The sequence below is a fragment of the Rhipicephalus sanguineus genome, chromosome 8 (assembly GCF_013339695.2).
Source record: "Rhipicephalus sanguineus isolate Rsan-2018 chromosome 8, BIME_Rsan_1.4, whole genome shotgun sequence".
Classification (NCBI taxonomy): Eukaryota; Metazoa; Arthropoda; class Arachnida; order Ixodida; family Ixodidae; genus Rhipicephalus; species Rhipicephalus sanguineus.
The window spans coordinates 55799260-55816640 of NC_051183.1; the positions used below are offsets into that span (position 1 = coordinate 55799260).

The window sequence follows — 17381 nt, forward strand, 5'->3', positions numbered from 1 at the left end:
GTGCCGTCAAACTTCGCGCTGCATTACCGGGCATGCGCCTGCACTCCTACGTTGTCAGGTACCAGGGGGCCAGTAGCGCGAGTTAAAGATAGGACGGAGCGTGAGATCGCAGAATCCTTGTTCATACATAAAGCGGGTTAAGTGCGTTGCCCAGCAGTCGTTAACTCGGCAAGTAGAGACGGAGTATCTTGACGCTTACTTAAAATGGCCGCGTCATGTATGCATGTAAAGGCTTGTCACGTAATGTCCAAAGGACTTTTTAAACGTGTGCCGGCTTCATTAGAAAATTGTCAGTTGTCAGTTAGTGCTCTTGTCACCGCCTGTTTTGTGTTCCCCGTTTTTAGGCGCGCTTTTTCTCCTTGTATACTACCCCAAGTAGAAATACCAACTCGCAGGGTCTGCTGTGCGCCCTAAGACGACTCGAAGGCGAAAGCCGTCTTATTCTTCTTCTTCTTCTCAGTTGATGTATTGATATTCCCCCTCCCCCCGGCACAAAAGCTTTCCGCACCTATCGTGGCTTTACATAGCCTCCAGGATCGGAGGCATTGCCTCACCTGAGTCTGCACTGCCTCCGTTATCGGCCAGCCTAGAACCAAGCGACGATGTCATGTGATGACGTCATCATGAGATGTCATAGTGACGTCGTGACAACGTCATGATTACGTCACAAATTCTGGCGTAATTGACGTCATGATGACGTCATCACGTGATGATACTTTTTAGATGAGAAGCATCTCTTGCTCGGGGGTATGTCCCGCGGCATGGTAGTCCGCACTCACACTACGCATGCGCGACTCTCCTCCTTCCCTCTCTACAACAGCTGCGCGTTACTCTCTCCACTTCTCTACCAGCACCTGCTTGCGCTTCTCCTGCGTTCTCGCTTCTGCTCTCGCGGCGCATGCGCTACTCTCCTCCTCTAGTCTCCTCTCCTTCAAGTGGTAGAGCGCTGCGCGCGTTCAGTCCAGCGCTTGCTTCGGTTGACTCCTCTGAAATGCGGGCTCGACATTCTCTCCTGCGCTCGAAATTCTCTCCTGCGCAACGCCGCGATGGGCGCCAGCGCATGAGCGTCCCCTCCCCCTCTCTCTCCTCTCTTACGCTGCCCTCCTCTCGCGCGCCTGTCGACCGCGTTCCCCGCTCGCCCTGTGAGAATGAACGGCCAGGCTAGAGGGAAGACACGACGCGCGTAGTGTTCCTCTTCGCGTTCCACGACGCGAGGTCGGTAGCAAGCCCAACGAACGCCAACGGAACGCGATCGTGGCGGGAGATGGTGTAATCTTTTAAGTGCGAATGCACTTTATGAGCGACCCTGAATCCGCCGTCCCATAGCAACGGCGCGAGAAGCGGAGAGGAGCGTCTGTAGCAACGGCGCAGCGACGTCACGCCCCACGTGACTGCGCGCGCTCCGCCCTCCGCTCCGTGGCTGCGCGCGCCCCGCGCATTGCCTGAAGGCGGCGGCGAGACGCCGAACGAAAGCGTGCGAAGCGAGCCGAGCACCCCGAAGCCGATCTGGCGCGGGGACGCGCGATGCGTGAGCGAGCGCGGGCCCTCGAATTCGATCGGCCGGACGCGCGCTTCAAGCGAGACTTTCTGGACCGCAGCTTCGGATATAGCTGCGCGGTGTGCGATCGACTGTGGTTCGACAACCTGAGCCCCATCTCGGGCGTGCGCAACGCCGCCAACAAGTTGAACGCGTTGCGGGTTCTTTGGAACGAGTTCGGAAGACAGATCATCATCATCAGTAAAAGTGCTTTGCACTTAAAAACGGCCAGACCTCCGTGGGTCGGCTGGCGCGTGCTCTCTCGCTGCCGTCTCCTTCGCTCGGCTCTGCAGTTTAGTCACGCGCGCCCCCTCATAGCATCACCCCGTGCTTCGCACTTCCTCATACTCCCCTTCGGGGAAATGCGGGTTTTTTTTTTTCTATCACTCTTGTTGACGCCGCCGATGGCCAGTTTTCGCGTTTGATTAGGCATTTAAGGCTTTGGCTTAAATTAAACGAATGCCCTTTAATGGAACGTTGAGGATTTCCGCAAAACGAATTTCCCATATACAGTTTTTATACAATCAACGATCAGGAGGCTGTGAAAAGTGATATTTCTGGTAATATAAATAATTATTACGATGGGTATAATTATTACGACGGCGTTAATGAAGACAGTGAATTCATATTTAGGGGGCACTGCTTATATCATCTGACAAACCAAAAGACGAAAGAGTATGGGGCGTGCCGCTGTAAAGTGACGTCTCAGACAAGTTCTGGATCCAAAAGTGTGTGTGGCGGGGGGGGGGGGGGGGGGCAGATATATATTTTGCTTTATTTAATTGAAGTCAAAATTTTCAAAGGAAATTCTCAGCAGCTTGCAAGGAAAGAACAATGGACACGGTTTCACGCTACGAAGAAAATATGGTCAGCCGAAACAAAAATAGCGCTATCTTTGTTTGCTCGTCAGTCGAGTGACAACACTCAATGTGCAGTTCTATCCTACTTTTAACCTCGCAAACAATGCCGGGAAATATTTCTTTGATTGCTGGCCGTCAATAAAGAAAAGAAAAAGGCAGGTCATGTCAGCTATGACGTCGAAACCTCGTCCACCACAAAGAATACCCCAAAGCCATTACGAAAACACTCCATTGTATTGTCTCAGATGCCTGTTTCCACAATAAAGTCGACGTAATCATACAACGACGTTAGGAGGCGATTTCGATTTGTGTACACACCGCTGAACACGGAGTGATAACATTCTGCAGTCCACCTTAGACACCATCATTAGTTCGGGTGAGTACTCGTATAAGACAATCGGTTCTAATTTTTACCTTTTCTTCAGTGGTTTTTCACCATTTTTTTCATTTCTAGGAGATATTACTTGGCCTTAAAATCTGCGCGTTACTCAATACAATCATTGGAACGTGTATAAAGCTTGATGAGGCTGAGCAAGCGCAAGAACGCGACACCATATAACGAAAGCCACCCAGAGTCAGTCACTTGCACGTGAAACACTAAAGAAACTTCCCACCCGGTTTCAACTCCTTCTTTGCAATCTTGGCTGCCTTTAAAGAGAGAGCGAAAGAGATTGGCGGCCTTTAAAATTTCTCACTATGTCATTATGGGTTGTACTTCGTTTTCATCTCAATTGCGCTGCTTGAAACCTTCGCTTACACTAAAGAGAAAGAGATAATTTTATTGCGCTAGCACCCTCGGTGGGTTGCGTGCACAGGACGTGGTCACTTGTGCTCGCGCGTTCATCTTTAGAGGTGAGTTTCAACTGATGGCTCATAGCTTTGTACGTGTTGTGCTCCCATCCCAAAGTTTTCTTGCGTTCAAGGCAAAGACCGCATGAAGGTCATTTCACTTGTTGCAGCGACAGTGTTTGGTAATGGAGTGAGCTGCTAACATTTCTTAGTATGACATTAAGATTTGTTGTTACCGCATTCATTGCTTCGCGCTTGCGGCGAAAGTGTTACTTTTTTTTCACCGTCTCAGCACACCGGTCGACGCGTACACACGAGTCTCGACTACTACTTGAGCTATAATGTGGCCGCGTATGCGCCTTACATTTAATGCGTACAAATCCTGTTTCCAAAGTGGTGTGCGATGTCAGTGCACGTTAACGAAACCCAGCGGCTCAAACTTACCCCAATATCTTATACACGGCGTCTCTCATAGCCTGGTTCGCTTTGGGACGCTAAATCCCATAAACCAACCCACCTACCTACCGCAAGGTATCATCCTTCAGCATTCGACCTGGCGCAACTCAACAAAACTCTAGAAGGAATTGCGGCAGCTGCAACGGGCGAAGCGAACTTTCTTCTGCCTATGGCTTCAACGCGATTTTCGTGATGAAAACGCAACACGTACAAAGATATGAGCCGTCGGCTGATCGCTTCTAGAGACACTAAGAGGGTGTTATGCATTCGCCTAAGACGACACGAAGGCGAAAACCATTTTCTTTTTCTGCGCATCCGGTGTATTCATCTTCTGCCGCCCCCCTCCGAAAGCTTTCTGCGTCTAAGTTGGTTCTGCACTGCCTCCTGGATCGGAGGCGTTGCAAGCTTTCTTCCCCTCACCTTGTTTTGCACTGCCACCATGATCGACCCACCTTTTACCAAGCGAGAACGACATGCGATGACGTCATCATGCGACGTCACGTTTACGTGACGCAATAGTGGCGTCATCACGGGATGGCGATTTTCGCATCACTCGTGTTGACGCCGCCGACGATCAGTTTTCGCCTTTGATGAGGCATATAAGGCTTTCGCTTCAATATACGGTACGCACGACCACGGGTGACCAGGCGCTGCAAATCTAAAAGTACGCATTTACGCGAACAGGCACACAGCCCCCTCCTGCCCTTGCCTCCATACACCTTTCGCGCGATGAAAAATGGGCGAGCGTTTCCTCTCTGCTTGAGGAGCGATCGACGGAAGCCCTCGCGCGCGGGAAAATGTTATCGCATGCGCCTTACGCGCGACGGAGATGGCCAGCGCGATGCATCTCTGCTTCATCCGCGTTTGTCAGCAGCGCTCGCGTGATTTCACTCCCACGTAGACCGTACGAGCCGTGGGACGATGTTATCGATTTGGACTTTACACGGAACATGACGGCGACGGCGATGTCAACGGCAACGGTAAAAATCCGCCGAGATTGTCCATATAATTGCCATCGCGATAAAAAAAAAACTTGACCAACCCGAGGTTAAGAACATCGCTGTAAAAGACGTTCCACAGGTCGTATTTGCTTTTACAGTAAGATACTGAATCTTTTCATGTTGTGCAGTGCGATTGTGACCTTGCCGGCGGCGACACGTGTAATCTTCTATTCGAATGCATTCACCGTCTGTACACCAATACACTCACTTAACTCACCACTAATGACATTATATCGTGGGTGAGATCAGATCAAAGAACTTGAAGCGCCCTGAGGATAGTTAGGAGGAGGAGAAGGCGGAAATGATTGCTAGGATGAGCATGGACCCCGCCTAGGCTTCGGCCAAGGCTTGCTGGCTCTTTGCGGCTTCCTCGGCTGGCTGGATGGCCCAGAGTTGGCGCTCCAGGTCTGAGCAGGCCAACCAACACAGACTCCAAGCGTGCGCAAAGGCTGTCGCCATTTGGGGCTTCATCACTGCTGTGGTGTATTATACCTGAAGATTTCCATAGATATTGCCCCGCTCGCTTCTTTTTGTCATTTTTATGTAACTAGTCCGTTGCACGCGTAGACGCCGCCTTGCGCAAGCCGCGCCCTAATGTCTGGGAACTATCGAGATTATGTTAGACTTTTTATAGGCTTGAGCGCGCAAACGCATACAGTTAAGATCGTTCTCGAACTAACGCGGCCGCCAGCGATAACGCTCGAATATTCATTCAAGCATGTATAAACGCCGACGCGCCTTAACGCAGAGCAGATTATCGACGGCCAGCGCTCCATTCGCCGCTATCAGTGTGCAGTGTGTATTGCTGTAGTTTGCCTCTCCGTTTCCCGGCCACAAGTTCGGCCAAATAAAGAGTTTCATCTTCGACACGCCGACTGCTGCCTTCGTAGACGTTACGACCTCGTGACAATATGCTCTAGGACGTCTCTAGAGTCGCAATGTATCCACTTGTCTGTCGTGTATAAATCTGAGTGTATTAGGTAAATGAGAGCTGGCCTCGGGTAGGATCGCGTTTGTAACTCCCACCGTTCGACAGACTGTTTATTGCTCAATTTTGGTTGAGGTGACGGGAAGGTATGCCTCTGCAATCTGTGGTGTTGTGTAATTTCGTGAAATGTGGTAATTGTATCTTTCCACTCCCACTCGTCCGTAGTCGGTGAAGCGCGGCTGACCGAGCCTTGGATCCTTAGGTTTAAACAAATTGTTGGATATTTTGCCAAAAAGAGTCATGGATGACTGCGCTTCCGCTGCGCTGAAAATAATCTCGACGGGCCCATTTCCACACACACACACACACTTTCCTTTTTGAAGTTTCGAAACCATACCTATGCTATGCGGGCCTTGCATCCTGTTAACATGCATGCTTCGTCTTTATGTTGAAACTATGATGAATGTTTTTTCTTTAGCCCGCAGAGCTTGGGTGGAATCGTCCAGCGGATCACCATGGACATCGCAGTGCTGGCGCTGCTCTTCGTTCTGCTGGATCCCGCAACGTCAAAACGAGAGAAAAATTGCAAATTCAAAGGACAGAAAAAAATTGATTGGAACAAGGTATCGAGCAGAGGTCACATTTTGCACTTCCATTTCGCGCTATTTGCAGTGGCCAACTCATTTTCGTAAATTGCTTCCTAAGGCGATAGCCTTAAGTGCTTCATTAGACACTAGCCTTAAAAAACGTGGCGTGCGCTACAGAAACCCACGTAGGCTCTCTAGCATGACTATAAATAGCAGGTTTCGAGCCTGAATCGAACGCAGGCGTCCTGCGTGGCAGGCAAGTACTCTACCACAGAGCCACGCCAGTGCTGGAAACAGCTTTGGAAAAAGGCCCTACCCAGCTGTCATGTCGGGCAAGGAGTCAAGACCGCAGATGAATGTTGCAGATGAACAAGTGTAGAAAGTGAGCAACAACTAGATGAAGAAGTGTAGAAACGCACAAGGCGTCACGCCATGTTAATCATGTATCGAGTGAGCGGTGGGAACCTTCTCAAATAATACAAAGGGCTTAGCCACCATTCATCATCATCATCATCATCAGTCACAGAATCAACAAAACATATAGCTACGTAGGTCGCGTATGGACTTACAGAAGTATAGTGGGCACTTCGCTGAAGTCTGAGCACCTATGAATAACACCATCAAAGACAAAAGTGTTCGCATGATGCGTTCGAAGGGTCGATTTAATGCAAAACGTACGCACTTGCTCTTTCTGGCTCATTTGTTTTACATGTGTGTAGTCATGAAAATTCTTCGGACAAGGGGTGTCGCTGGCGTGAACGTTTCGACAAGTGGTCTTCTTCAAGGCAGCGAGTGAATACCTAAACACGTGTTTCTGTATGCTTCCTACATTGTCCCCCAACATTGTTCAACCACGATTCAGTGAAATACCCACTGCTCCTTCTACTCTTTTGACACAAGTTCCCCCTCGCTTGTTTCCTTTTGTTTACTGATTCCTTCCTATTTTCTTCTACTCCCCCAATTCAGCACGCCAGCTCTTACTTCTCCCCCACCCCTAACCCCTTTTCGCACTTGCCCTTTCCTTCTCTTCTGTTTTGGTTGGGGGAGAGTGTGCGAAGCATATACATACGCGCGCTGAGGTAGGCAGTTGCTGCCTTAAAGACCATACCATATGTCAAAACGCTGGCTCCAGCGACAGTGTTAAGAGATTTTTCATCTTTTCAGGCTTCCATCTTGCAATAATATCTGGGGTTTAACGTCCCAAAACCACGATGTGATTGTGAGAGACGCCGCAGTGGAGGGCTCCGCAAATTTTGACAACCTAGGGTTCCTTAATGTGCACTTAAATCTAAGTACACAGGCGTCAAAAATTCTCGCCTCCGTCGAAAATGCAGCCGCCGCGGCCGGGATTCGATCCCGCGACCTTCAGGCACGGAGAAAGAAGTATTTGAGGAGGAGAATCTCTCGGCCGCGGCAGCGCGCGAGGGCAGCGCGATAGCGTCACGGCGGAATGCGGTTACGCCGAAGCACGACAGATGACGCTTTCGGCCTGTTGCCATCTTTTACATGCTCTTTTATGGACGCGACGCATAAAAATCGTGATAGCGCCTCGTACAATGTAAAGTTTTTAAGATATCTGTTTGTAACATCAATAGGTAGATATGACAGATATTTTAGCTGCAGTTCCTAATCGATACTGCCAGAATTATAGGCCGTACAGCGCTTGGAACGAACTGCTAGTAGTGGCCCCTGAGCAGACGACGTCTGCCGCCGCATGCACGCGCTCCTCACTCCTCGCTCGCATGTTGTGCGCGCGCATGCGTAGGTGGCCTTGGGACGGAAAGTTCCTTTGGCGATTTGCTGGTTTCTTTCTCTTTAGCGCTCGCGCGTTGCGCCGGCGGCGCCGACTCCTCGATGTTTGCGCGCGCTTTTCACGCCGCGACAAAGGAGAGTGCTTTGCGGATTTCGACCAGTGCTTCTTCAGGATGGGGCGAAAATGTGTCTTGCCGAATTGCAGCAGTGGGTACGCGTCCTGCAAGGAAAAGGTAATTACCTTCGAAGTTCCTAGTGACCCTGTGAGGTTGGAAGCGTGGGCTCGCGCCATACCAAGAAAAGACCGACAGCTGACGCCTCGTGCCTACGTCTAGACAGGCGGCGCTATTATGGCGAACTTGGTGGCGAAGTTCTTGACAAACCAAAACGGCCAGTGTTGTTACGAGACGCCGTGCCTTCACTCTTTCCGCGCGCTGTTCCGGATACTTGTCTGCTGTTCTCAAAAAAAGACAACGTGAAATTTCAACCACCTGGGGTTTTGTAACGTGCATCTAAATGTAAGCACACGGGCCTTTAAAATTTCGCCTCCATCTAAATGCGGCCGCCGCAACAACGTAAATCTGGATTGATGGCATATAGGGTAAGTCCCATCATTCGTTGAAATAAATATACCTAACTCATTGAGTTCACGTTATCAAAAATTATAGATTTCATGTTGTACGAAAGATAACACGGTGGTAAGTGTCCTGCATGTGACGCCATTTTTCTCGTTAATTTACCGAAAAAACTTGAAGTGCGCTTGAGCTTCGCCTTTAAGAGTAGAACGCGATAGCGTAATCGAGCCCCGTGCGCATCGCCTTCTCAGTTGCTAGCCTCACCGACACGGACGCCGACACTGGTATTTCTGCGAAACGGGCTCTTTAACGCTGTCGCGTTAAAATATGGAGCCGGCGAGGACGCACAAAAACACATCCAATCGGGCGTGAAGCGCGAACGGCGAATCGGCGACGAAGAGCCTTGAACCGACGAGCTTCGTCGGAGTGCGCGGTGAGAGGGACGCGTGCATTTTTCCTTCTCCGCTAGCGGACTCTCACGACAGAGGGCGCGTGAGCGCTGTGCCCGATTTCGTGACTTTATTAGGGCGCCCGAGCGAGCGCAGTTTCGCCTCCTCAAGAATTCTTGCTCCGTGCCTTCAGGTCAGCAGTCGAGCGCCATAACCACTAGACCACCGTGGCGGGGCTCAGGTTTCCGTCTCCCCGTGAACTTCTGCCTTATGTGCGCAGCCAAACTTTCGTCTTTTTCGTTTACAAGGGTACAAGAGTTTTAAAACACCTGCGGAATTTTTCGGCAGTGCACTATAGAGCATAGTGATGTCTGTAGCACCAAGAGAATGTGGATACATCTGAGCGAAGCCTTCACTGCTGTTTGAGCGGAACGCTGTTCTGTTTTAGTCATCAGTTAACCAATATTAACTAACACTGGCTGATATTAGGACGTTAGCCGCCAATTAGCCAACATGTTACCAACATTAGCCATCGTTTTGCCGTTTTACCGACATTGGCCAGTGCTGGTGACAATTTTTACCGACATTGACCACGTAACTCACAACCACGTAAGCACATCAGCACGTGACTTATTGACCGGGGACAGCCTTGCTCAACTTAGGAGAATAGAAAGGCCATGAAAGGAGAATAGCGTGTCTACAACGACGTAATGAAGAAGGTATGCGGATGGCAGCATGATCGTAATATCGTGCTAATTACAACGTAACGGTGAAGAGAAGGCACAGTGCAGCGACGAGAGGGGAAGGCGTTGAAAAGTATGGCAACGTATGTCGACAAAAGTTATCGCAGCTGAATAAAGCCGATGATGTCGACACGCGTACTTGTTTATGTTTTTTATACCGTTTCTTATTGGCTAAGAAATGTTGCGGAGTTATCGCTCGGCGGAAGATGCGCCAAAGCTTATCGCAAGCTTCTCGAGCGCTGTGCACGATCATAACCAGATAGCATGCGCGACGGCGGAATTGGAATCCCGCTGTGGCTATTACGCGAGAGTGAAAGGATAGGGAGAGGAGGAAAAAAGACGGGCGCCATTGGCACCAGCGGAACAGAGTTGTATTTAAGGTAGGGATGCTAGCCTAAGAATACTGGCCCGATCATCATCATCATCATCATGCGGTAGGCGCTATAGTTAGGTTATGGTATACCTATGGTCTGGGCACTGCCAAGGTGGGAAAGGTGCGATCGCCGATTGCCTCCACGACTAATAGTTATGCCCACCGGTTGTCCGACAGGGGCGTAGCCAGAAATTTGTTTCGGTGGGGAGACATGGGCGTCGGCAGGGGGTGCAAAAGGATGCACTTGTCCCCCTCAAGCCACACCAGCACCTGCCCCCCCCCCCTCAAACTACACCAGCGCTCTCCCTCGCCCGCAATGCAACACGGCCTTGTACCACCCAGGGCAAAATCCTGCTAACGCTCAAAGGGGGGGGGGTGGCGTGAGAGGCATGTCCTTGGTCCTAAGTGGGGGCCCGGCCGGCATGTGTGGTCCAGTGTCATATTGAGCTCCGTATCCCACTGCAGAAGAAAATTTCGGGAGGGGCACGCGCGTGGTGTACCATTCCTTGGCTACGTCCCTGCCGTCCGGCTCATCACGTCAGTCCCGAGTGTGCACCCTATAGGCTTGTATTCATCCGTCTTCAAATAGAAAATGCCGCTGCCTTTTTAAATGTGTACTCGACTATACTTAGTCGGGTACGTTGAGGTCGCCTAAAGATATGTTTCTCCTCTATTGCAGTTGGCGAGCAAGCGATGGTACGCAGCGCTGGACGATCTCAAATACGCCGAGTACAAGATGTGCAACGAGAGACTTATTTATCCCAAGGATGGTCGTGTTGTTTCAATTATAAACCCAACGTAAGTATAACCGTCAATCTACCTGCCTCTCTTTCGCCCTCTCCCACTTCTCATTTTTGTCCTTGTAGACCTGTGTGTTCTTTAAAGGAGTGTACACGCGGAGATCTTCGAAGAAGATTTTCTATAACTACCGCCAGGACGTTGAAAACATCGGCGTGACGACATCGATGAGTTTCACGTGAGAGATAACGTCATGTGGAGTACCAAAGCGGTGACGTTAGCAAACGGATGTGCTGTCCGTTGCAATTCACATGGGCGCTTCCACTATTTACGGCACCAGTTCTACCGAAAGGCGCAGCCGCGTCTCCTAGCAATAGCCAAAATTGCGCGATAGCCGAATTCAGATTTTCGATACAGAAGTAAAGTAAGTGCCCTACCTCTGCACGGTGAAAGAAGAAGCTGCCTCAGCGAATTGCGGGAACAGTGCGACCACTTCCGTGATTTCATCGTTTACACGTGACCTCACTTTCTTTTGCGACCTTTCTTTTGGCACCACATGTAGAGGCAGATGCTAAAAGAATTCGCCGCCATCCCTCCCTGTGACCGTGAATGTCCAGCGAAGCTGTTCCGCGACCATTTTCAGCGAGACGAATTTGTTCCTTTCGTTGAGCATTGTATTCACGCTGTTCTGCTGGTGTCCTTCAACGGACACTGAAGTTAAGCAACGAATCAATTTAAATTGATAAATTGTACTCTCAGAACTGTAATGTTGTTAATTTCACCATCGTAGATTTATTAACACAGGATAAAATCGAGGTCGGAGTTTTATTTTTAAACTTCGCGCCGAAATCTCCGCTCGTGACACCACGGATTTCAAAGCGTACTTGCCTTCAGTTGCTAAAGGGCCCCTAAACCACTCGGAGGCCGAAATTTAGTTGTGGCGTTGCAGTTGTGCACGAGTCTACAACGAACGCATTCTTCGGCTCGTCTGTCCACCTCTCCGATTTTTTAAGCCGTTGTGGCGACCATCACTTTAGCAAAGCACCCCTCACTACTTCTACCTTAGTGATAGGCGCGCAAGTCTAAGGAAACGGCCGCCTTTGCAGCAAGCAAATCCGACACCCCGTCGGCTTGGAAGAACGTTGTTGGCAGTGACGCATTTTGCGGGTGCGTGTAAACTCGACTACTGCAAAGAAACGTGGCTTCGCATCCTTGCCGTCTTCGTTATATCTTACTGTGAGTTACGCAACAACACCACTCCACCTCCACCCCCCCAACCCCTCATAAAAAGAGGGAGGCACCCGGATCTGCCCCTCATGGTGTGATTATGAGGTAGTATGAGAGGAGTAGGGGTAATATTGAGAGGAGTACGAGTTGTGTTGCGTTAAGGCGACGTATTCGGTTGTTGTCGGAGATGTTGCTGACGTAGTTCGCGAAGGCGTGCCTTCACCCGGAGCCTTGGTAGTAGACTTGAGGAGACGTCCACTGCGGAGCTCCGTCTTCAGATAAAAGTGTCCTGCACCCCCACCAAAAATTTTACGTGGAAATAGCAACACTAAGTCAGTAGCAAGCCACAGCTCAGCTCACAACTGAAGGTCGACTTCTTCACCCCTTTCCCAGATGCTTTATTCAAGGTATATTCCATTATGCACTGTTTACGTCGGTCAAAACCACGCAATAATATATCTCCAAAGTCAGATGTCCTGTATGACTTACCATATTCATACCCGCCCTCTACAGGAAAGATCTAGCCTGCAATATCTTAACAGCGAAGTTGCGGCTCTAGTCGACCCTTCGCCATTGTCGTTACGCAGTTAGGCGAAAGGAATGTGCCGTTGCGGAGGAGGCGGGGGAGGGGGAGGTGACCAATGAGGCACCGCGCTGGGCGCGGGGAGGAGGGGCGCGGTGGAGACGACGCGACCGGCAGGGGTTTACTCGCGCCGCGCCCTTTCCGAAGATAGGCAAGACATCTCGCACGCCCAAGGAAGAAGCCGCTCGTTGCAAGCCAGAGTTGGCACGAGAGCGCTTTGCTGTTTAGACAGCTGTTACTGCGTAGAAGTGGCTTTAATTTCTTTACCGCGATAGCAATTATATGGACACCCTCGGTAAATTTTTGCCGTCGCCGTCATGCACCGGATATGTATATGTATGTATATATAAATAAAAGCCACAAAAAAAATAATTCACAAGAAAAAAATTTTGAAGCGCTAGACCGAGGTTTCGAACCTACGCTCCGCCGCTCGCTGCGTTAGACAATTACGCCATTCCTCATTCGTTCCCCAGGATACTAACGGTCAACCGTGCTCGCGCGATTATCTCTTGAGGGTGAATTTTGTAGGTCTTGTGCTTTCACTGCTCTCACCGCAAAGTTTGCGTTGAAGCTATACAGGGTGTTTCAGCTAAAAAGCACCAAGTCCTAAAAATATTAGACATAAGTGCTACGCGTCTCCAATTAGCGCAGTATTGTTCTGAGCCATATAGAGCACGTCAGAATATTTTTTTCCAGTCCAGGTCTCGCAACACTAAGGCGATCCTGGGCCTAGACCTGGAGAGTGCTTTTGACAGTGTCAGCCATTCCGCCATTCTGAGACAGATATCCGAGCTCGACCTCGGTGAGAGGATTTATAAATATGTTAGAGATTTCCTCACTGGAAGGAAAGCCATCCTTCTAGCGGGCGATATCACAAGCGAAGAACAGGAGCTCGGCAGCAGAGGGACCCCGCAGGCCTCGGTAATCTCTCCGATGCTCTTCAATTTGATCATGATTCGCCTTGCCAAAAGGCTCCAAACAGTGAGCAACGTCAATGACACAATATAAGCGGATGACATCACGATTTGGTCCTTTAAGGGTAGCGACGGACAGATCGAGACGGCCCCGCAGGATGCCATTGAGGTAGTCGAGGAGTACCTGGCTGGCACCGGTCTTCGATGTTCTCCCAAAAAGTCAGAACTCTTGCTGTACCGGCCTACCCTCAAGGGCAGGCCTCCCAAGAGTTTCGTTAAAACAAGACAAAACGAAGAGATCCAATTACAGATCCAATTACAACTCCACCATCCCTATTGTCAATCGCATCCGAGTCCTTGGAATGATTATCGAATCTAACGGGGTGAATGGTGAAACTATAAAGAGACTCACTCACAAGACCACCAACGCCGTCAGACTTCTCAACAGGATCACAAATAGAAGAGGTGGACTGAAGGAGGACAGCCTCATCAGGCTGATCCACTCCTTTGTCATTTGCCACATCGCATATGTAGCGTCTATGCACAATTGGTACAAAGGCGAAAAGAATACGATTAACACTATCATCCGCAGGGCATACAAAGTCGCCCTCCGCCTACCGGAATCCACCAGCACTGAGAGGTTACTCCAACTGGGGATCCATAACCCTTTGGACGAGATAGCGGAAGCACAAAGAATTTCACACCTCGAAAGGCTCACCATCACCAGCACGGGAAGGCATATATTACAAGAGTTGGGCATCACGTATCACCGACAGCACGGTGTCAAGGCGGACATACCTAAGGGGATAAGAGAGAAGATACAAGTCACCCCGGTGCCAAGAAACATGAACCCAATTTACAACCCAGGTCGCAGAAAAGCCAGAGCTACACTTCTACTGAAAGCATACTGCACCGATAAGAACGCGCGTTTCACTGACGCCGCGCGCTATCCGGACGGACGAGGGTTCGCTATCGTCGTGATCAACACAGAGAAAACGACAATGCACGCAGCTAGTGTCAAGACCCAACACCCGGAGGTAGCTGAAGAAATGGCCATTGCTCTGGCCATAACTGACGCTGACACTCAGACTGTACTCAGTGACTCGCGCACAGCTGTACGGAATTTCGCTAAGGGTAGGATTTCGATCGAAGCCCTTCGTATACTCGCGAATGCCGGCCATGTTTCTCAGGCTACCTTGATCTGGTTTCCCGCCCATATGGACGAAGTCTGCCCGAACTTCCCCAACCTTAACGAGATAGCGCACTCCGCCGCACGCGACGCAACAACCCGTGCGGGAGGAGCTGGCCTTGTCGAAGAGTTCGCGGACCGGGATCGACTTACGGGATACAACGAACTGACCAAGACCTTCTACTTGGCCCGGCGATGCTACCCTCCGCCTCGTGGCAATCTATGCGGAGCTTAAACGGTTACCTGGAGACAGCTGCAAACTAACACTTATCCTAATCCACTGCTATATCACCGAATATACCCCGAGATCTATAACACCAGCATCTGTAAGGTCTGCCAGACAGACACAGCTACGCTTAAGCATATGTTCTGGGAATGCGAGGCTAAAGCCAAACGTATTAGTCCCGATGCTCTCTCGGCGAGGTGGGAAGCCGCTCTGCGCAGCTCCAAGCTCGCCGACCAACTCTGGGCAGTCCAGCAGGCCCGTGAAGCAGCGGAGAGGCAAGGCCTTGACGTCCCGACATGGGAGACCTGAGCCCGGGCCGCTAATCTGCTGGACAAACAATAAAGTTCTTCCATCCATTCATCCGCCAAGCACGGTAACTAACAAAGATTGCTTAATTATCTTTTTAAATAGTAACTGTAGAGAAAAATTTTCAATACAACAGTTGCAGCGCTTGTTCAGAAACATCGAATTTCTTATTCTATGCTAAGATAACTCCCCTGCTTTTTTTTTTTCGGCCTTTCTTTGATCCGCGCGAATTTAAAAAAAAATACCACGTGACTGCCGCCTAACGCGCGGCGCTTTTAGTGTACTCAAATGTAAGTTGAAGGAATTACCAAAGGCTGCTCCGCGCACGAAGGTCGATTGAGCAGGCTACCGGTGACTGCGATGAACGCTAAATGATGGTAGGGGCGTACCATCTAACAAAAAACTCCACGAAAGAGCGGTCGCCACGTGTGAGTGAATCTTTTATCTCGGTCCTTCATCAGGCTGTCACCCTCGCCCATTCCAATGCGTTTCTTCATTGGTGCGAAAACAAAAGAGAAATGCCTACGCCGAATCGAATGCTGCCTACGGTCTCATGTGTCATTAGCTCCGTGGCTGCCGCTTTTTCGTTGAAGAATTTTGTTCTTGTTGTTGTTGAAACGGTATGCTCAATTTGTCGCTTAACGTCCATCGCAGTCACCGATAACCTGTTCCATCAACCTGCGTGCGCGAAGCAGCCTTTGATAATTCGTTTACCTTACATTTGAGCGCCGCGCGGTTGGCGGCAGTCACGTGGTATTTTTTTTAATTCGCGCCCTTTAAAGAAAGACCGGAAAGAAATTAAGCAGGGGAGTTATCTTAGCATAGATTAAAAAATTCGATGTTTCTGAACAAGCGCTACAACTTTTGTATTGAAAATGTTTCTCTAGAGTTACTATTGAAAAAGTTCATTAAGCAATCTTTGTTAATTACCGAGCTTGGCGGAGTGCAAAAAAGATTCTGACGTGCTCTATATGGCTAAGAACAATACTGCGCTAATTGAAGACGCGTAGCACCCATGTTTAATATTTTTAATACTTGGCGCTTTTTAGCTGAAACACCCTGTAGACCACACGAAGGTCAGTTTGCTCGCTGCAGCGGCCGCGTTTGTGAATGCAGTGATCTACTAGCTAGAAGAGCGAAAGTAGAGGTTAGTTGAAATAACAACTGTGACAGTTCGTGCTCGTGCTCTGTATACCTGTGCGTTCTTTTCGTGCGTCCTTCTTTGTGTATGAGCAGCGCGCTGCAAGTGTCGAGCTGTGACAGTTCTTAGTTCGCACTCGCCTTGTGTGTTTTCTTTTCCTGCGTCCTTTGTGATTCAACAGCGCGCAGCAAGATTCGAGCTGCTTGCCATTCTTCCTGTGACATTCCAATTTCTTGCTATCGTATTCATTGCTTCGCCCTTGAGGCGAAACTGTTACTTTTTTTTTTCAGAAATGCATTTACTTACGTAAAAGACGTATATTCGTGTCTTTCAATCACGTTTCAGTGAGCCTGGGGCTAAAAGTTGGAAAAATACCTTAAAGGACGGCAAGCTGGAGTCTGACAGAATTCGATTTCCGGAATGTAAGTGCCACATTTATGTTTGCGAACGAGACGATTGGTTACACAAGCGTAATACTTCATGGTGTAAAATAATTAATGTCTGTGAAAAGAAATTCGAATGCGTGCCGCGTACCTCTGCTTCGAACCGAAATGTTCGATCCATCCGAAAACTTAGATACGCCATTTCTTTGAAAGCTTACATAGTACGTAGTACATAGTACGTAGTAGAGAGATAGTGCGTAGTACATAGACATAGACATAATACATAGTACATAGTTGTGCAACGTCTACAGGGTAATGACATGGAAAATCGAGAACCACCCGTTCGCAGCGGTAAGCTGCTAGGAAATGCGTACGAATGGCTCAGAGAGGAAGCTTTTTAATTCACTGAAAGTTTGTCCTGCCATGCAAGCTTTTGAGAAACTTTGCCATGCAGGTTCGCCATGCAGGTTCGCCATGCCAAGGAACATGGCTAAAGCAGAGATGAAACAAGCTGGCCATCTCCGTCACCCGGAATAACATCAACCCGCATACGAGGCCTGCCGTCGATTGCTCCTCAAGCAGAAGGAAACGTCCCGCCCGTCATTTGCTGGGCGAAGGAGCAGGAAGGGATGTGTGGGGAAAGGGACTGCGTAACTCGAGCAGAAACTGTGAACTTTGACTATA

General features: G+C 49.6%; 1 protein-coding gene and 1 long non-coding RNA gene across 2 annotated transcripts in view; both read left to right on the forward strand.

Annotated features, from left to right (window-relative positions):
- The window catches only part of LOC119402744 (uncharacterized), a 34645-nt gene that overhangs the window by 13757 nt on the left and 3507 nt on the right, over window positions 1-17381 (forward strand). The window lies entirely within an intron of this gene.
- On the forward strand, window positions 8018-16736 carry LOC125759542 (uncharacterized). The gene is made up of 3 exons (XR_007417122.1): window positions 8018-8143; window positions 10670-10788; window positions 16660-16736. It is a non-coding gene; the product is annotated as an uncharacterized LOC125759542 (long non-coding RNA).